Source organism: Anarhichas minor, unplaced genomic scaffold (genome assembly GCF_050575085.1).
Source record: "Anarhichas minor isolate MPS153535 unplaced genomic scaffold, ASM5057508v1 ptg000062l, whole genome shotgun sequence".
Taxonomy (NCBI): Eukaryota; Metazoa; Chordata; class Actinopteri; order Perciformes; family Anarhichadidae; genus Anarhichas; species Anarhichas minor.
The window spans coordinates 2,698,352-2,718,838 of record NW_027466508.1 but is presented as its reverse complement, the minus strand read 5'-3'; the positions used below and the strand labels follow the sequence as shown (position 1 = coordinate 2,718,838).

The 20,487-nt window shown below is 44.4% G+C and overlaps 1 protein-coding gene across 1 annotated transcript in view; it reads left to right on the top strand.

The window, feature by feature from the left end:
- The window catches only part of celf6 (CUGBP Elav-like family member 6), a 130,683-nt gene that overhangs the window by 33,368 nt on the left and 76,828 nt on the right, over positions 1-20,487 (top strand). The window lies entirely within an intron of this gene.

The following is a 20,487-nucleotide window of genomic DNA, read 5'->3' as shown; positions in this document are numbered from 1 at the left end:
AATAATTGAGGGAATATTGCCTGTCTTGAAGAGCGAGTCGCACTTTTACGTGAGGGCCCAGAAAGTAATTTCATTTTTCTGCCCATTACTTTTTTCTTTTTCTCTGTCTCCTTTTTTTTTTGAATCAAAGAGATGTTGAGCTGCTGCTTTGAGACTGGGGGATAGTGATAGAACATGTGTGGCGGAAGGGCAGAGGGAGGAATGGGGGGGAGGAAAAGCGCAGAGAGATGAGTAGGACTGATGTGACCGAGGGAATTACCTGAAAGAAAGATGGGGAGAGGGACATTGATGGGAGCGAGCGAGTGCCAGCATCAGAAGAAGATGGGGCAAGAGTGATATATATGTCAGAGTTGTGCGTGTGTGTGTGACACTCCCCCCATCTCATCTCACCCAATATTCTCCACTCTCCTCTCTCCATTCCTTTCCCATCCACTTTCACCCCTTCCTCTTTTCTTTCTCCCCTTTCCTCCCCTCCTCTCCCCCACTGTTTACGCTGACAGTAATTTGACAGGCCCGGGGGTTGACAGACTTGAAGCCGGCGGGGTAAGCGATTGTCAGGCCTGGCATTGTTGGGCAGCTGCTGACTGGCTGAGGAGCTGGCAGTGAGATCGGGAAGCTGCGACTGGCCAGAGGATTGATGGGGAGGCGAAGGAGAGCTGTCGCTACAGTGATGCGATGGAGTGGGATAGACGGCCCTTGAGAGGCCCAGAGGGGGGGGGGTTTGGTTTGGGTGGGGGTGGGGTGCAGCGCAACCTCAGCTCAGCCCAAGATGTGCCACCTCTTTGATTACTACTCTGCAATCTCACACAGACAAGACCCAGACACCTCTCATACCTCAGCCTTCACGCAAATACTTTTCCCATCAGTCATCAAACAGCACAGGTATACGGACAGTTACAGATATTTTCTCGTTTTTTCTTTGTACAGTGTTGACCACATATTTGAGCCAGGCTGGATATAGTAGATACCATCTAGCCAGCCGTTACAACAGACAAACTCACCATGAAAATACAGAATGGAAAAGTGAATTGTGGGCTTGTATCAGCTAAGCCCAGTTAGTCATCCCAGTTAAGACCATCTGGAGAGAAAATACATCAATTCAAATAAAATAAAGAAAACATGTACAAGTGCGGGAAGAGATACATAAAGTCAGTTGTATTAACCGAGTTGAAAGGAAAAAGCTATAGGCGCTACTAGGGGGAGCAGTGTGCCAGCTGGAGCCAGACCTAGGGAGTCCCCTGAAGGGTTCACACATACTTATGTAACCCTTTGAGAGATTGCCAAGTGGGCAGGCACCCATACGCACAAACACACACAAACACACAGGACACAGTGGATAATATGTGAGGTCCAAGCATTACCCACATACATTTATGCGGACTCAGTAGCATACACAGTGCAGCAGATGCCAACCTGGCTTGACTTCACAAGTGGACAAACAACCTAAACACACTTACACACACGTACTAATAACACATACATACACTGACACACACACCTACACACACACACACCTACATACACACACACAAACACACTAGCACTCTTGGCAACCTCAGCAACCCAGAGGAAATCAGCATACTTAGGATTAAAACAAAGGGGCCAAAAGCTTTGACGTGACATGCATGTTTTCTCGTCCATCCAGATCTCTCTCTTTCCCTGGCAGTCTGCAATCTTTATGGCTTCTTTCTCCACACTGTCCCTACCCTGTTCTCAACTAGTAGAGTACTGTTGTTGGAAAGAGGAAGAATTCAACTTGTGTTCTTTTTGATGTCAATGTATTTGTAACTTCTGCAACTACTATGCAACTACTGTAGGTAAGCTTTCACTTCAAATAAGGGAAAGAAAAAACACCAAACATACAGCTACGTGTTTTTGATCCGCTATAAGCAATAACCTAGTACTGCTGTACCTGTGGACACATCAGAGGGGTTTATGGGATCTTTATTCCTGATTGCACCCTTGTGAGCTGACAACGGCATAAATCTCAGCGGTGCTTTAAGCAGCAGCATATGCAGCTATGAAATGCTCAGGGAGGTTGTTACAGTGAAAAAGAGGGAGAGGAATAATCCTCGTTACATCAGTTTGGCCGACGTGCTTCTTTAGAGAATCTCTTCCAGCTTCTGCACTGCAGAAAATCTCTTTATGAAATGTTATTGAATTGCATTTGATCATTAAATCTCATTGTTGATCAAATGATTGAACCATTTGGATTTTAGGGTGACATATCTTTCAACTTCCAAAGCAATCGCTTCACTTCAATAGGTTCAAGACTTTCACTCTAGTGAAAACTAACCACATTCATTTTTCTATAGTCCAGACAGCTATGCTAAAGCAGGTGGGCTGGGTTGGTGGTTAATGATAATATAATTCCTTAGTGTATATACATAGAGGCTGTGTTTTTTAATTAATGTCAAAATATAAGTCTTGCAATTATCTATTTACTTTCAACAATTTGTGGAAACTGAACAAAGAGCAATGAAGATCCAAAATATTCTTCGGTCATCAAATCATTTACTTACTGAATTAAGATTACATTTTCATCGTAAAACAACTTTCAACTTTTATTAGTTATTAGTTACTAGTTATTCGTTTCTAGTGCCCGTGCCGCGTGCCCGTTCAGGGCGGGCCGATTGGCCGGGCCCTTGAAGTGATGCTTTCAGCATTGACTGCTCATTGCTCGTTGACTCCAGGAAAGTGAAGAGTTTGGTTGTAATGCCAATACATCCAGCATCTAGCAGCGAAAGGGAACCGCTGAGCTGCTTTCTGCCTGCTGAAGGCAACATGCTCGACTCTTAGTCTGCAGAGCCCTGAGGCCCTGCCCCCGCTGAAGAACAGAGCGCTGTTAGCTTTTTATGCGTTTATTAAAATTGATCGTGTAGCATGTCCAAACTGCACCAAATTCGTCATTGCACATCCTTAAGTCCCCGGCAATACAACCGCCAAGTGTGAAGTAGATCGGATAGAAGGTTCTCGAGAAATGCGAAGGACATACCGACAGACAGAGAGGGATTCCTTGCTTTATAGTTAGATATAATGCTCAATAAATAATCACAACTAGTATATACAGTAAAAAGTTAATTCATATAAGCAGGTTGAAGAACTCATCTGCCTTTTGCTATGAAACAGCAATGCTGTGATGAATCACTTGTCAGGGAAGATATATTTTTGCAGTGTACAAACTGATTCTAGTCAACACCGTCATCACTTTGGCTCGTCCCAACCTGCACCTGCTTCTCCCTTACTAAACAGAGCTGAAACCTATTCCCATCCCTGTCTCTTAATCAACACTGAAACATCAAGTACAGCTAACTCATTTTGGCAGAGGTGCCAAGGCCCCATGTTAACATCCTCCCCAGTGCTCAATTGAGCAGAATTCCTCAGGCGTCTCTCCCTCCCTCGCCACATCTCCTTGCTTTGCTAACCAAAAGCATTTTCTCAAATAAGCCTGTCAGGAAGCAAGGATTGAATAGGTAGGTGGAATTTAGTCAAACAAAAGGTGGAAAAGAGACTATGAATGTGGAGGAAAATAATAGAGAGAAATTGAGACATGATCACACTGAAAATGGTGAGGCGATTAATGAATTAGTTAATCAAATCGTATCTACGTTCCTGCTCATCCATCGGACGGCCTCTCCTCACAGTGGTGTTTCTTTAACAAGGACTTTTCTGTAATGGACCCTTAACGAGGAGTAAGCCTCCCTGCCTGGCCCAGCATCTGTGCTCTGCCTTGCTGGGTAGATTACGGCGTGCTCCGGCCAAAGTGCCCATCACTACTCCCTCGCAGCCTGTTACTCCATCCCTAATCTAGCCTGCCGAGATGCTGCACTTTCTCGACTCGCAGGCCATATGCTCACCCAAAGATCAACTGAGGTGGGAGGGTGAAGAGGAACAGCTTGAGCATGCTGCTTTCTGACTTGGGTTTCGAGCTTTTCCAAAGTGAGTGAGCTCTTCTTCACCTCCTTGTGAATCTCTCTCAGTGAGGGGAGTGAAAGAAGGAGACCGCAGTAATTCATGGCAGCAGATGGAGACGTCAACTCTTATTGTTCTCCTGTGCGAAGTCTGAACAGGACTGGTAAGCCACTGTTGCTAATCTCAGCCCAGCACATGGTGCCATACCGGGGATATGGAGATGTCTGACATTATGGATCCTGCATGCTGGGAGACCAGACTGGGCTTGGGGCTTCGGGGAGCCTACTGGGAAGTACGGCTGCACTGGGGCCCCCATAACCTGAATGCAGAGCCTAATCCTTTTGAAGGCAGTGGGGGAGGCCGACAGGGACCCACCATTGAGCTATGACCTTTTCATAGCCTCTGTCTGATATGGTATACTGGTGAGGTGTACAGCCCTAGGAGGAGGAGCAGAGAAGGGGAGGGACGTGATCTGAGGATCAAGTATAGAGATGGCAGTGGAACTGACAAGATAATTTGTGCAGCCTAGCTGTGGTCTTTCCTTCCTGGACAATGTGGTTATGTGATTAAGATTTAAAGGATAATTATGATAAATGTTTCTTTCCCCAAGACAAGAAAAAAACCCACAACAAAGCTTTCATCCGTTCTGACTTTCCTCCCCTACATCTGTGACTCTTCGCCACATCGTTCATTCCTACTGACCTCAATCTTTAGAAAATGTTCAACTCAAATATAAGTAAATAGTATAGATGTTGGGGTAATATTTTAAACTGCGGATTAGTACGCTAATGTATATTTCCAGCAGCAGGTAGGTGTATGTGGGATTGACTCTTGTTCATGGTAATGAAGGAATATGTCAAAAAGCATGGAGGCACAATGCAGCATTTTCACCCTCAAATCTAAACACAGGTTTTACATGATCTACACTGAAATCTGTTCTTTTAAAGCTAAAATGTTGTCATGTCTATTTTTCCACAAACACTAGGTAACAAATCTCTTGCCCTTGTGATATTGGTGCCATTCATCTTGTGTTCAGCATCCTCGCCTTCCACTGTGGTGACTAAGTTTGAGTACCTAACAGCCTATTAGCTCTTTGTGCTTCACTATTTGTTTGTCTCTAAATAAACACGACACTCTGACTGGGAGGTCAGAACTGGGAACGCAGGCAGTGTCAGCTTCCATTATAGCTCTTCTCTCCTTTGCGGCACAGCCACTCGGTTACCTGGCCCGTATCCTTTCTCAGGGAGAAATGCTCACTTCTTTGTCTCTATCATTATATCTCTCTCCTATCTGGTCCCTCACTTTACTCTTTCTGACGGTCTTTCTTCCTCAGTTTTTTATCTCACTCTGTTCATCAAGTTATGTTGAGATGAAGAAATCGTCAGATGATTGCGGCACTTGCGTTGGAGGAGAGCATTTAAAAGTATGTGTGTGGGGGGGAGGGGAGGGATATGTGGAACGTTTTAAAGATTGAAAAGTCAGGATGGTAAATTGCCTCTCTGTACATGAGTCTCACTAGTCCTTTGACTATAATGTGTAGGATTACTCCATTCTACTGCCCTTTGTGCTCACAGTGAGCAAGAAACAGTGTAATATGTGAGGGGATGATTTTCGGAACATTCTGTGAATGTTTTCCCCTCCCTCGTAAGTACTTTTTGAAAGAGTAGGCATTTAAAAGCTGAAGAAGGGAGATACTGCTTTGAAAGGGTTTTTAAAGAAAAATGAAAGTCTACTATGTCAGTGTGGGCGTTTGGTTTTTTACATAGATGAAAAAAAAAAATCAGTTTTGAAATATGGATGTATTACTTATTGAAATACCATATACGTCTATATCCATACTGTATATATGTGTCCGTCTTTTCTGCAGATGCTCTTGCATATGTTTTTTTTCTTCTTTCCTCTCCCTTTTTTTGTGAACTGCTGGGCTGATATCTGTGGTGGGCTTCATTTTCATTTAATTGAATCGAGGCCCTTCCCACTGCGAGGCAGGATTTGGCTAAGCTGAAAGTCCTCCTTGACTGCTGTTACCTCGGTGCAGATTCGGTTACAGCTGTTACCACGGCAGCAGCCTGCCAGAGCCTGTCTCCGCGGATACCTCCCCTAATTACTGTGTTTATTGGAAATTAAAGATATACCAGCTAATGAAACGCGGCAAACATTACCGCCGATGCAATGTCATTAATTCTTGCCTGAATCCCATCTCCCATGTGAGGCAGAGGCGGAAAGAGGTGCCGCGTATTAGCATAAATATGAATTTTAGACGGGTGGAAATAATGAAAAAGGTGTGTTTTCATTTCCCTCTTTATTTTCAGGACCAGGATAAATAAATAGACAATGGTGGACCGGGCACAGGAAAGGCAGAGGACACAGATAACGTTGCGAGGCTCTCTTTGGATAAGGCCCCCGTATGCTGTATGGATGTCTGGCAGCCAGGCAGGAGGAGGACATAGAGGAGGGCCTGGGAGTAGAGGCATCTGTGGGCCATACAGCAAAGACCTCTGTTCCCTGTTTGCCACCACCAGTTATGCCCCCAACCCCATTTTAACAGCCATCCTCTCCAAGGCAGGAGACGACACATATAGTGTCTATATCATAAACACCTTCAGGTCTCGGGAGACGGCACGGACTCCCAGAGCTGCTGCCTGTTTGTGTATTGGTAACGTGCTAGCACTTTAACGAGTCTATATTTATGCCTGTCAGCTTCACAGCATAATTAATCCTCGTCCTTTTGTTGTCTGTGTATATTTTCCATGTGATAATTCAATTGATGTCAACTTTTGCATTTTGCTGTCTCAACTGTCAACAATTTTAATCTTTAAATTTGGTAAATCCGAAGAGCAAAATGAGTGTGGTTGCCACTTGCATTATATTTTTAGGTTTTATGTTTACTTTAGTTGTGTGTTGTGAGTCCATGGCAGTACACGCAGTTTGGAAGTGTGAGAGAGTCCCTTCCCTGTCATGCCCGTTGACTTGTTGTCCCTGTTTAATTCCCAGCCTGGATCCTTTTACGACACTGTTTTAGTGGTCTATTCAATTGATGTTGATGCTGCTAAGGCTCGGTCTGACTAGACTATCGACCTCCCGGGCCGATGCACTGCATCTACCCTGATTTGGAGTCGTTAAGCTGCTATCTGCATTAGCAGAACCCTGTTTTTTGTGTTCAGAGGAGTAACGAGTACAATCTTCAATGACAGATACATGTAGAGAGGCAGGTTGTCGATACATAAAAAAAAAAAAATAGACATAGAGGGTTACAGCCTCATTCTCTCCTTAAGTATGTCATTTCTGTCTTGTTTTTGAAAAAAGTTCTTTCATAGATTCTATGTTTTCTGCAGTCAAGGGACAGAACATACTCTAGTAAGAATCAACATTTGAAAGCTGTTAGCATGTCTAGCTAATTAACCAGCAAGAACCCATCAAGCTCACCCCACTTGCCCATTGCCTTCACTCTCAGGAACTTTTGAAATGACAGGCTTTTTAGTTTCCACTACCACTCCTTTAAATATGAGGTAAAGCTTGTTCACAGGTCACTACGGGTCACTAGATAGCTCCCCCTCATGCATGCACTCATATGTATGAAAGACATACACACACATTCACACTTTGGGGAATATTAGGTATAAGGGCAAGGTTATAGTGTAGGCAGCACATTAACAAGATATTCCAATTCCCTCTCTCTGGCTTAGCTGTTTGTACGAAAACAGCCCCAGTGCTCCGCTCTCTACCCTCTCTTTCCACCTCAGGGTGCCTCATTTCTCTCTGCTTCTCCTCACATATTTTCACTTGCGTGGTTCCACAAAGAGAAAGAGAAAACCCAGGTTTGTACCAGAGGAGCATCAAAGAGGCAAGAAGAAAAGAAAGTGGGAGGATGTTTTTAGTTTTCTTGTGGGTTTTTTGGTCTTTTTTGCTGTTCCTCGTGGATATAGTGCCTCCCCAGAGAGCGGAGCTCCTGGAGTGTCATTCAGAGTGGACACAGGAACTCTGGGGACTGTCTCACTACTTCCAGGAAAAACTTGTGAGGAAGTACTTTATCAGACTAGCCCCTCGGAGATTCCTTCCTTTTCTATTGCTTTTGTTTTCATTTTCAAAACATGTAGATGATAGTGTAAAGAGAAGAGATCAGAGGACATAAGAGACAGTGATGTGGGATATTTTTGTTCTATAAAGATACCATCTCCTCGCAGAGAGTTCAAGGAAATGCATCAGAGGCAGTTTCATGTTGCGCTCTTTATTGTCTATTTGACGCTTCACAGCTAATTACGCTTCCCGTAGAAAGTTATAGTCTCTCTGCGTCTTTAAACAGTAAACACAACTATCCTGTCTGTGCAGCACTGGAAGCTAGCCTCCCTGCAGTGGCTTGGGGTACTGTCTTGCCTATCAGTTTTGTCCTACACACATTTCCTTGTGTGCAAATGTCCTCTGCACACCTAGGAGCGGCGCTGTAATATGATTAACGCAGAAGTTGTCCCAGCAGTGGCCCATGCTCTGGAGCACTATGCCTGCCCTTTCGACTGTCTAACCAATCACATTTATCAGCAGCACTGATATTAAACTGCACCAATTTCATCATGCGAGCCACCACACCCTGAAAAAATAAAAATAATAACAGCAAAATCCAATTTGATAAAGCAATAATTGGATTTACAAACATCTGAGGAGAGATGTGATCCCAGATTATTTATTTAATGAAGTCTTGTGATATTGGCCGTATGTAAATTGTTAACCACAGGAAGTGTTTTTAATAAATCCCCTAGCACATTTGCAAGGAAGTAAGGAAAGCGATACACTATTTGGGTCTTGGGTTGTCTTATGTGGACTGTCAGTGACGTGGGGTGCTTGATGAAATTATCAACTGATGGATGGTTATGAAGGAGGGCCTGTTTAAAAAGGATGCAAAGACATGCCAAGAGGCAGAAACCCAGGTCTGTTTAAATGCTCCCAGTCAGTCAGCTCACGAATGAAAGCTCTCAATAAATAAGCAGTCCGGGCCTGCTATCATGACAGCTCTCTGAGGTAAAGACGAAAAGAGGCATGTAGAAACGTCCTTTTCACTCCATTCATCTTTGCCACTTCCTCACTGTTTAATCCCTCTATCCCACCTGGGAGGAGTTGAGATTGCATGGCTCCTTCATTCTTATAACCTAACTCCCAATGAAATTTGTCCCCGGTGACTGTTGCCTCCTCACAGGCTTTGATTAAAGCCATTCTGCCTTGGGACAGCCAGCGCCTATATGATGACGACTCATTCTAGGCTTATAGTGGCAAGAGGACTGCGGACTGTAGGGACCCTCAATGTAGTATGCATTAATTGCCCGGATGGCAGAGAACATAGACAACCCCCTGCAGTTTGTCTTGTGCGAGTGGCCTTGAGGGACTTATTCTCACACGCCCTCGATGGCATGCTGTCTTGGAGCTAGAAGCTCGTCAAAAAGCTCTAAAGTGAAATTTTAATGAGCTCCAGTATGCATTACCCCCTAGTGTGATTTTTCCATTTGATTTTAAAAGTGGATGCCTGTGGATGCTGTCATTGAAATGATCAGCAGTGCAGAGGGCTCAAGTGTTCAAAACAAGCGCGTGACCTCTTAGTAACGGCAAGAGTGGACAAGCGTTCTTTTGTTTTTCTTACTCTTCCATACAACTCTTCTCCTAACAGGATGAGGATGATGGACAGACAGACACGTCCGTCCATTTCCTGTCCTTGCTGTGGTAACCTCCCTGCCATCCTCTCAGGCTGTATATTGGCAGTGTGACCTATTTTTATCAACACGTCCCTATCCCACCTCCAGGCCAGATGCGGCATGGCTCTGAGGGATGTGGAAGGAAGATCTGCTGTTTACCAAGCCTCTGTTCCCTCCATGTCTTTAGTAGAGGTCACAACAGCACGGGCTCTCTCTTTCCTACGCACACACACACACACACACAAGGACACATGTATTCATACCATTGCTGAAGTACTGACAAGCACAGGCCGTCTACATTTATGAAGATGCAGACATGGATTTTTCCATGTGCTTTAAATTGTTTTTTAAACATGAATCCCAACAATTACTCTTATTTTTGCTCACATTCTGAAAGTGACGTACCCAAAATGTAATTGTCACTGTTCCGAGCCCTTTTGATTACAGTCACGATCTTGAAAAGTAACTCTTGCGAGTTTACAATCAAGGAGTCAGGGTAAGCTTATCTTTACACCTCTGTTTTGTATGTAATCTTGTTCCAAAGATAAGCGATATTAGCAAATGCCCTCCCTACTCATGGCCAGGCAAGTCATTGGCGAGTGATTAACCTAGCTCCCTTCATGCTTAACATACTTACATATTACCAACACATTTTGGTAATTTGTGGTCATCATTTCCCTCATCCTCTCACACCACACAGAACCCGGTCCTGTGGTCCAGTGCTTCATTGCTGAGGCCGAAGCCGGTACGGAGACAGGCAGAGGGATGAGTCTCACTTTGTTAACAGTCCCTGGCTACAGCACAGGCCCCGTCGCCTGCATTTGGAGGGTGATTTCTCAGCCTCCAGGTGTTTACCTGCAGGATACGCATCCCTCCTGAGAAACACATCAGTGTCACACACTAGCTGTAGGCAGGCACATCGCTCAGTGCTGAGTGAGCGAGTGAGCGAGGCAGCGAGGGTGGGGCTGGTGGTGGCAAACAAACAGAGAATCCAGGGCAGCGCTGCTTTGTGTGCAGCCCTGCTGGAGCTCAGACTCATTAGGTATGAAGCCATCTCAGAGCAGGCATCTGTATCCTGTGAGAGATCCCACCAGAGACTACACTGAGAGAGCCATCAGATCTTCTACAGCAGGCCCCTTTGAACACAAACTACCCCCCCCCCCCCTTCCTTTCCTCATTCCAGCTCCCATCTAAACACAGAGACAGGATGGAAATTTAATGAGAATTCTATGCTGCTTAAGCCTGCTGCAGCTGCTGCATGAAGCAGAGATAGGAATGTTTTGTTCACTTATTTTGCCCCCGTGTGCAGGCTGTGGGGTGAAAGTTGCAAATGGAAGGGGGAATAATAGATGAGTATCTGCTTGCATCTGATGAAAGGTCTAAGTGATACAAATGTGTCCCATTTCAGTGATCCATCCAGCCCTGTGTCATCTCAGTGATTTGTGGGAAAGGTCGTGCAAGAAATGACTTTGGCTGAGGAGGCGAATCCCCTGTTTATGTTTGTTGTGCTCGGTGCGGCGGCCCGCAGAGCGATGGGCTGGGGAGATGGGCGTCTGGTGCAGGTGGTGTTTTTGGAGGATAGGGCTGATATATCATTTGCCAAGGTCGTACTCAATTAGGCTATTTGTTGAGCATAGCTGCATGAGGTTGGTTTAATCAACCGAGGAATGGAGACAACAACGACAAAAGAGGAAATAAATTAGGCATGGCCAGGCCACACTCTCCGGCACGCAGCAGCATGCTGGAGAAATGCTCCATTTAGCTGGCCATCTCCTTTCACCGAGCACCCACTGTCCTCATGCTTACACCAACCCCAACACACACACACACACACACACACACACACACACACACACACACACACACACACACACACACACACAAACACGCATAGACACCATTCATTTCTTCTGTGACTTTCTAATACAATTGAAACAACATTTTTTGGATCATGACAGGCTACACACAAAAGGTCAATTATGCCAGATGGGCACAATTAGTAAATTCATTTTCAAAAATATTTCAGTGGAACAGTATGAGTGACTCAAGCTGTAATGTGTGGCATACATCAAACAAAGTGGTACTGCCAGGACAAAGAAACAACATTTGTTTACCCTGATTAATCCAAGACCTTGAAGGGTGCTGAAGCACCTGTATGAGTGGCTACAGCCCTGGAGGAGAGGAGTCAGACTGTGTTAATCGTGAGGCAATCAGCGGCCATTCAGGTTAATGGCCGTTCAGGTGTCGGCCCTGGCTAATGTGTGATTTGGAGGGTCAGCCCATAGCTCAGCAGCAAACAACAGTCAAATTCATGCAGGTGTTGCTTTTCTGCCACACCCTCAGGCTCCTCGGCTACTTATGACAGTAAATATTTGATTAAATAAATGAAGGCTGATTGGCTCTCAAAGGCCTGGCAATGGACTGCATTGTGCTCAGGTGCTGGCGACTTTGGTTTCAGGGACTGTTTTTAAATAACCCAATGTCTACATTGTCATCTGTTCGGGCTGTAAACTAAGTTAAGGGGTGAGTGGGAGGATTGGAGGGCAATGCCAGATGATTCATTTGATTGTACAGAAACTCCATAGATAATGTGACAGCCATGTTACAAAGATAACGAGTAATGCATCGATCCCTTTGCCTTGTTTTCTGTCACATACCTGTATCTTTTTCTCTGCCTTTCTCTCTGCTTCTTTCTCTTCCTCACTTGCTTTCTGTGAGACCTCTTAAGCTGTGACATTTCCGTTTCCCTGGAGACAGAGCGTGCCAGGCGGTTGCCATAGCAACTTGCTGCTCTTTAAGGCCCGCACAGCATTAGCCCACCCCCCCACCCCATACCAAGGATGGGGGGCAAGGGGAAGGGGGCTCCAGAGAGAAAGCACACCTGCTGGCTTCCTGCTAATTGGCTGTTTCTCTTTCGCACTACTTCCCGGTTTCTGCTTTAACTTTTTACCCCCTCCCTGGATTGCCTCGCTTTCTTTACCTCTGTATTGCTCCCCATCCACTGTGGATATGGTTTCTCACTCTCACTCTCTATTGCTTTCTTTCTTTAACTCCTCCTGGCTCCCTCTTTTATAGACACTCTGGGCTCCTTCTTTTTGTAGAGCCCGACTACAACTCTGGCCTCCAGCATCTGGCATTTATCTTCATCTGACCCTGTCAGTTCCTTCCTCCTCTCCCTCTCTATTCCACTTTCTTGTTTCACTTTCTTTTATATTGTCACCCCAGGGCCCTGCCATATGGTTCTGACCCTTTCACGTCCATGTACTGTACTTACTATCGGTTGCTTGTCATGTTGGTGATATAACAATTTCAGCCTATTCCGATAGGTGGCCCTGGCTAAGAGCATCAGGTAAATGTAAAAGGTTAAATGCAATCCTTTGTCCTTCCACCCAAGCATTCTCCTAACAACTAAAGACAGGGATAAATCTCCCTCTCATACACATCGTAGTGCATTTCACCTTCATTCAGGCTCAGTCATGGCGTGGATAAGTGTAAATTACCAGTGGGGGTATGTATTAGGGCTACGGTTAGTTGGTTAGGGCCATCTCCTACTGGTGACTGATCCTCTCATTCTCGAGAGACCTCCATAGATTAGAAATGATCATGTCTGTCTCACTCACACTCAGCCATTTCTCTATCCTCATCCCCACAGATCCTTGCAGCTGCTCTCCCTATGCACACCTCCATTTAGCAAACTGCACAGCGAGTATTTCTCATCCTTCTTTGTATGCCGTGCTGCCTGAATGCACCTACTGATTGAATGACATCTTCGTGAAGTGATATTTATAGTGTGTAGTGTATTGTTTGTCCTACACTGTCCATTTGCACTGAATGTTAGGTGCTGTTGTTCCTGTGTAACATCTGAAAAACGCATTTGTGCGAGTTGATAACGTGTCGCAAAGAAAAAACGTTATACTTTTATAGAAGGTGAATACAGAGATTCTGATTCTAATTTCTGTGCAGAAGTCTGTTTTTAGTGCCGGGCTCAGGGTGTTTTCTTTGGTGATACTTGTCGCAGGGAAGCTTGACAGGTGGCCAGACCAGCCTGTCACCCCATCGGCTGGTGACATTTCAGCGATATGAAAATGACTTTGCGTGCATGACGCCCCGGCTCAGCTATTCCTATTCAATTAAGTCCATGAACAAACCTTCTGTGTGTTTTCCTGCTGATAAAGGAATAGCTATTGATGTGTGAGAAACACGAGTGACGATTATGAAATCTGCTTGCCGCCACACAATGAATGTTGAGCAGTCTGTTTGTCTATTTGCCAGGAAGAAGAGATAGGCAAATAGATGGTTATATCAGTGAAATGGGACTGGGGGAGATAAAACAATAATAGAAGAATCCAAAGGCTAAACTCAACCAATACTAATATAAATGCCACATACTGGCTGACATATCATTTGTGAAGGTATATTTTTGTTGCTGTCAGTTTCTGTACATCATTTATGTTGCCTGGGGCACAATTGGCTTGGGATTTATCACGTCTAGGCCACACTGCCTACCTGAGCAGCGCATGTGCGGAGCCTCTTACTTTTCATTTCAGCGCCCATGTTAGCAGGAAAAGCCTTCCGACGGTCGCATCGACATAAGCTGACGCGGAATCATGACCAGGTAACGTTTTGATCTTCCACTCCAAACCAATATTCTCCTAAACTGTAGCAGGTAGAGTCATGAAAACCCAGGTCTACAGCAGGGTAACAGCGTCCGCGGAGTTAGAAAATGTCTTGATGTACCGGACAGGCAAACCAGCCGTGCGGGACCCCCGCAAAAGGACAAGTCTGATGGTGTGACGTCACTTTCACTGTGCGGACAATCGGGGCCCCTAGGCCCTAGGGGATGCGTCAAGTATAAATCAGGAATTAGTGCAGCCACACAGCCCACTTGAGCAGCGTTACTGAAGGCGCGACTCATCTAGAGAATGATCTCTTTCCTAGTCATATTGATTTTCTACAAGCACTTTCAATACTGTATCTATAGCATATGTCACAGACGTGACAAAATACCTTGTTGGAGCACAGTATCCATAGCAGAAACCTCACAGGCTATAATGTTAATACGAGGGTAAGGCAGTATTTTTCTGGTGTGCTCTCTCTCTGAAATAAAATGAAACATTTCAGTGAAAGAGAGGCAGTGGGCCATGCGTTGGCGTTTAGCTGTTCACTCCCATAATGGAAAATTTTGGTGGGTGACAAATAGAAAATAAAAAAGACTGAATGTAGCCACTGAAGGCCCTGTGACCTTTTTTAGTATGCTTTTGCTAGGGTCCAGTCCAACTGACCCATTTAGCTCCAGCACCTGGAGCTCACGTATTGATCCATTGACTTGCTGTGCTTCATCCGTCCAACCCATCCACCTTTGAGCACTTCAATTATCAGAGCCATCACAGCCACACTGCTCCGAGTGGCAGCTTGTCCAACACTGTAATCTGTCAGGGAATGAGATCCCGACCACAACGTCACAGCGCCAGACGCTCCCACATAAGTCACCTTGATCGTGAATGGCCGTCAGGGGCTGACAGGGTTGTGAAAGGGCCCAACTAGCCTTAGAGATCTCTGCAGCTCAGCTAAGCTGCACAATCTACCCAGCGGCTAGGGGTTGAGATTTTAGAGCCTATGTTGGCAACCTCAATGACCTCATAGAGTGAAATGTACTTCATTTGAGCTAAAATGTGGTTCAGTAAAGTAGCTAGGTTTGTTTGTGTTTTCCAAGGTGATCAAGCTGAAGTACTTAACTCCAAACATCGTGTGGTTTAGAATAGTTTGGTCTCATAATAGTAATGAATGATGGAATGATGGAAATGTCTTATTTTAATGAATCCATATTTTAAAAATCTTGATCTCCAAGTTTTTATTTCAGTAAGTTAATAATAATAATAGTATTTTGTTTATTATTATTTCAATCAAATGTTTTATCTATCTTAAAAAGGTATTTGTTTTAAAAAAGGGGATAGTCTGGCAGCTGATTAATTAATATAATTACACAAAAGTAATGCAGCACCAAGGGAAAAACAAACACAAAGCCTACAAGAACCAGACCAGCAAACAGCGGAAGAAGCCTGCATTCAGAATTCAGCACTGTCTTTTGTTACCAGTATGTTCCACGTGTGTGCAAGAGAGTGCTACACTTTAGAAAGTTACTATATTCAGAGTGGTTCAATATCAACAAAACAATAATTCCCAAACAATGCATCTGGTAAAATTGTGTCGCTTCAATAGGGATGTGTTAAAGCTGGGTGAATAACCACCAGACTTCTTTTATGAGAGACAGCAGACGTGAAACCACAAGGACATATTTTCAGAAGCAGTCCGTTCGGCCTGAACTAGCTGGCTGGCGGGGGACAAGATATTGATCTGAGATCCAGTCTGAGCTGGGTGAAACAGCACGGCCATACCGCCGCCCACGCCAACACACAGCTATAAAAAGATCGGATTCCTGGGGAAGTAAGACTGTGTGTGTGTGTGTGTGTGTGAGGGAGAGAGAGTGGCAGAAAGAAAGTAGGTAAGGGAGAGAGATTGTGTGTGTGATGGTGTGAGAAGTAGACAAAAAGTGTTTGTGTGCATGCAAGTACAAGTATTCCTGCGTGTCGGCGTGTTTGAACGACCCTTCCGCCGGGCGACTCTTGCTGACAGCCTCAGGGTTAATGGAGGTTTGTGACTCAGAGCTGCAGTAATGGACAGAGCTTGGCTCGAAGTGAGGCCAAATGGACTGCATTCAAGGCAGAAATTAGTCACCACACGTCTCTCTCTCTTTGAACACAACAGTGCTACCACCTTTGCAGAGAGAAATGAGTAATCTACAAAGTACAGTTTATCCATTTGAGGTTTCAACTAGCTATTGACCTAAGCAGTATTTGTAAAAAAAAAAAAAGAAGCTCTTTGCTTCAGTGGTAAGATAAAAGCTGTTTTTGATGTTAGCACTTCTCACCTTGTCATCATGACAGCGTTATTTTCTAAAATCTTTCTCCACCTGGGATGTCACAGATTTCCCTGGGAGGACGTTAACAACTGTCTTTAGTCGATGTGATTCATTTTGTCGTAATGCTTTGCTTTGATTTGAATTCTGATCAAGCTGTATTCGCTCCACAAAATACTGCATTTTCCCAAGTGCATTGCTTGCTGAAACTTTGGTCCATTCATTTGTTTAATCTACATAATGTCACTGAGCTTCAATTACCATAACAAAGATTTGGTGTCCTCCAGTGACATTGTTCAGAAAACGAATTAAATAGCTCTAAAATAGCATCTAATATAAATGACAATTGGCTGGGGTGTTGACAGCTTTATGATATGCAGCAGATAAGTTGGAAAATACACTGGATTCCAACTATTTTCATAGCAAAAAGTCTCTGAAAGCACCAGAGAAGCAAACTAGTGACATCCTCACCCTGTAATTCAAGTTCAACCTGACTTTTGATTGCTTACCCTTACTCAATAGGTATCTTTCACATTGAACCAAAAAGTTATCTCTTTATTAGGTTTTTCAAAATGGCTTGTTAGTGTTGTGGTACTCCAGTGGACATCCCATCAATAGTAAACTCAGAACATATTAATCCTGTTTTCAAATATAAAAAAGGAGATATAGATCAATTCTTCTAAGTACAAGTAATGTAAAGAAACCAACCCTTTTCTGTCGCTATATGATCACTTAGTTTTCTGTTTAACCCTTTAACACCCTGCCGTATTTTTGGTCGTTGGCTAATTTAGATGAATTTGGCCATTTTGTTTTCCTGAATTTATTACATAATTGAACTGCCGGACTCCTTTGTAGGCAGGGAGAAACCATATTGTCTAGGTTTCAGTTGAAAAGTCTGCCATGCATTGTACCTGAATTACTTTTGGACATTCTGTGCTAAAGTCACCATGTTGACTCAAACCATGGGAGTCTTATTGAGAGTACACTATACTATACACTATACACTGTATATTATACATTCATATTCATTTTTATTGGTTGCCTTTATAAACTAATTAAAAAACAGTGACATTTCTACATAGCACAAGCATCCGACGAACACAGCACTAAGTGATTAAACGTGTAAATGTAGCGTATAAACTATGGTAATGTCATATCTTTCAGTTACTGTTTTCCCAACATCATAGTAAATTACAGTGAGGAATTGCAATTTTACTACTGTAAGCAATGCTAACCAGCCACTGCTACTAGTGCAGACATACCCTGCATAACTCAGCAAATGTTCAATGGTAAAACCTTCATTTCAGTGAAGGTGAAAATATGAAAAAAATGCCAGGAAACGAAAAAATAACAAAGTCAATGTTGAGAGATCATGGAATTTCTTCAAGTAGTAAAGCTGGAGTGACAAGGCTAAAGGTATTATCAAGATGAGCGTGGCCCTACTTAGCCCCTGTCGTGCTTAAACTGACACTTTGCTGTGAAAATTGCTCTAAGCCACTGTATTACCTTATCTCCCACATATCATTAAACTATCAACATTATACCCGTTTTCATTCAGTTTATTTTAGAGCTACTGAATCAATTATTTTGAAAGTGTTCAAAGTCTTTGTTATGGTAAATTTGTCTTGGTAAATTTAAACAGTTGGGCAACACAGTGGCTTAGTTTAGCTCCTGCCCTGTTCCTTTTTCTGTGTGGGACTTTTAAGTTGTGGTTGTCTTTGCAAGGGCACTTCAGGGTGCTCTGGCTTCCAACAGGCCAAAGACATGCAGGTTTGGGTTCACTAGAGACTCTAATAAATCTGACTGTGTTTGGACTAGGTGGTTTTCTGGATATGATTCATTCCCCTGTGACCCGGAATTTAAACAGCGCTGTTACTTTTAATATATCTTCTTTTGTCTGAACAGTTGTTTCTGGCCTTGGATCTGAGTGACGGCTGACAGTTACTCGTCCTTGCTGTGCCCTGGCCCTGCCCGCGCTGTGCCCAGCTCCGGTGTTGCAACAGATTGTCCTCACTGTTTCACAGGAGGAAGACTCCACCCTGCTTCTCTCTTTCAAAGTAATGTAGGGATTAGTATCTGTGCATCCTCTGCAGCCTTTTATCCAGAACTAACACCTTTACCATGACACCAGCTGCACAAAACAAATGCTGGCTGAGCCTTGTAGCACACACGCACGCAGCGCGTTCCACAACATGGGCACTCTGACTGCGACCGGGTGTCAACACTACCCAACTCAATTACTTTATACTGCAGCGCACCACTAATCCCCACCGCACCCCTCCTCTACCCAGCCACCATTATTCCTGTACATCAACAGATTTGCATGTACTTTCACGCCACTATTTAGTTTGCTGTTTATTTTTAGAAGCCCACGCCTAATTAGGGGGAGCTGGTGTAGAACACAAGCATAAACGGCAACATTAGTGCTGGAGCTAATGAGAGAAGATATTGTGGGTAAAGCTCAGTAATTTCATCCTGTACTCTATTATTATTCGTTCATTATCATCTCAGCGGATGGCTGACCCTTCTACCTCTTACTCTGTTGCTCTCCTTCTCTTGCTCTTGGCAGTGTTGAGCTCTCGCTGATGTGTGGGTGTTACGTATACATAGTTGTATGTAGACAGACACACACGTGTGTTTGCTCATGTTGGCATGTTTGTGTGCATGCTTGTGCATGACAGGCTCTTCTGACAAAGTGCAAACAATAATGGGCTATGGGGAATGATGTGAGAAAACCACTGAGTCGTCCCCCTGCACACCTATTTTTCATATCAGCCATTATATACAGGCCCTCATCACCAGTCCCCCTCCCCTGTTGTTCACCTCATTGGGAAAAGAAGACACAGCCGAGAGAATCAAAAGTAATCAGTGAACGTCAGGGACGCTTCATAAACCATGTGCCCGTGTTGCGGCAACGATTTCCCCAATCATTGGCTGATTTACGTCTCTCTGATTTTATTTTTTACCGTGATAACACTCATCAGTTACCATAATGCACCTGGGCATGTTCCATGGAGACGCTGATGATTTGTGGTGCAGGGTGGTGCGATTAGACGGTATGGTGGGGTGAGGTGGAACGTAGAGGTATTACGCAAATTATCCGTCACACTGGCAACGTGTCCATGGAGGCAGAGCAGGGGATGCATTGCTCTGGGCAGTCAGCTGTGCTGGGCTTGATGTGAGCCAGCTTGTCATGGGCTCATTATCTTTATCAATTTGCTCTTACCATAGGGACAGAGGTGAGCAGACAGTGTTTTAGAAGACAAATCACTCAAAAGCTAGATATGATGGCCCCTCTATTAGCATGCAAATGTGCGCATTAACGCTTTGATATGTTCATGCCCTCTGCAATTTTGCATCATGGAGAGATAAAATAACCACAGATGAGTTTTTCCCTTATCATAGTGACCAATCTGGTGCAGACTAGATAGTTGTCTTTCACAAAACTTTATCCCATCAATATGATCCTTAGCTCAGGGTGTTACCTGTACCTTTCTTTTCTTTCTTGATGACAGTCGGGTAGAGGGGAAGTTTTTACCGATTCATCTACTGTGCAAGGGAAGATGGTCTGTGAGTTGTCATCGGTTACTTGGTCAGTGGTGGCGGGAAGCTGTAGGGCTGTGTGCCGTCACGCCTGTCTCCCCACTTGCCCTCTCAGGCTGGAGCCCCTTTGTGCTCCTCTGCCTAATCAGGCTGCTCAGTATGCAGAACAATCTCCCTGACGGCCCCAGTGCTCAGCCCCCAGTCGCTGACCTCCCCTAAAGCTACAGAGCCAGGCAGGGCTGAGCTGTGCCCAGTGAGCCGGGGCCAGATGGCAGATGGGATGGATGGCAGAGATGGTTTCAGAGGAACAAGCAGGCCTGGATCAGGTAGTACTGGCAAAGACCTAGAAACGTATATCTCTTTCCAACCTTTCCAGGTAACGCGTATCACCATTACACAACACCTAACCATGACTGCAGCTGAAATTCAGCAAACAGA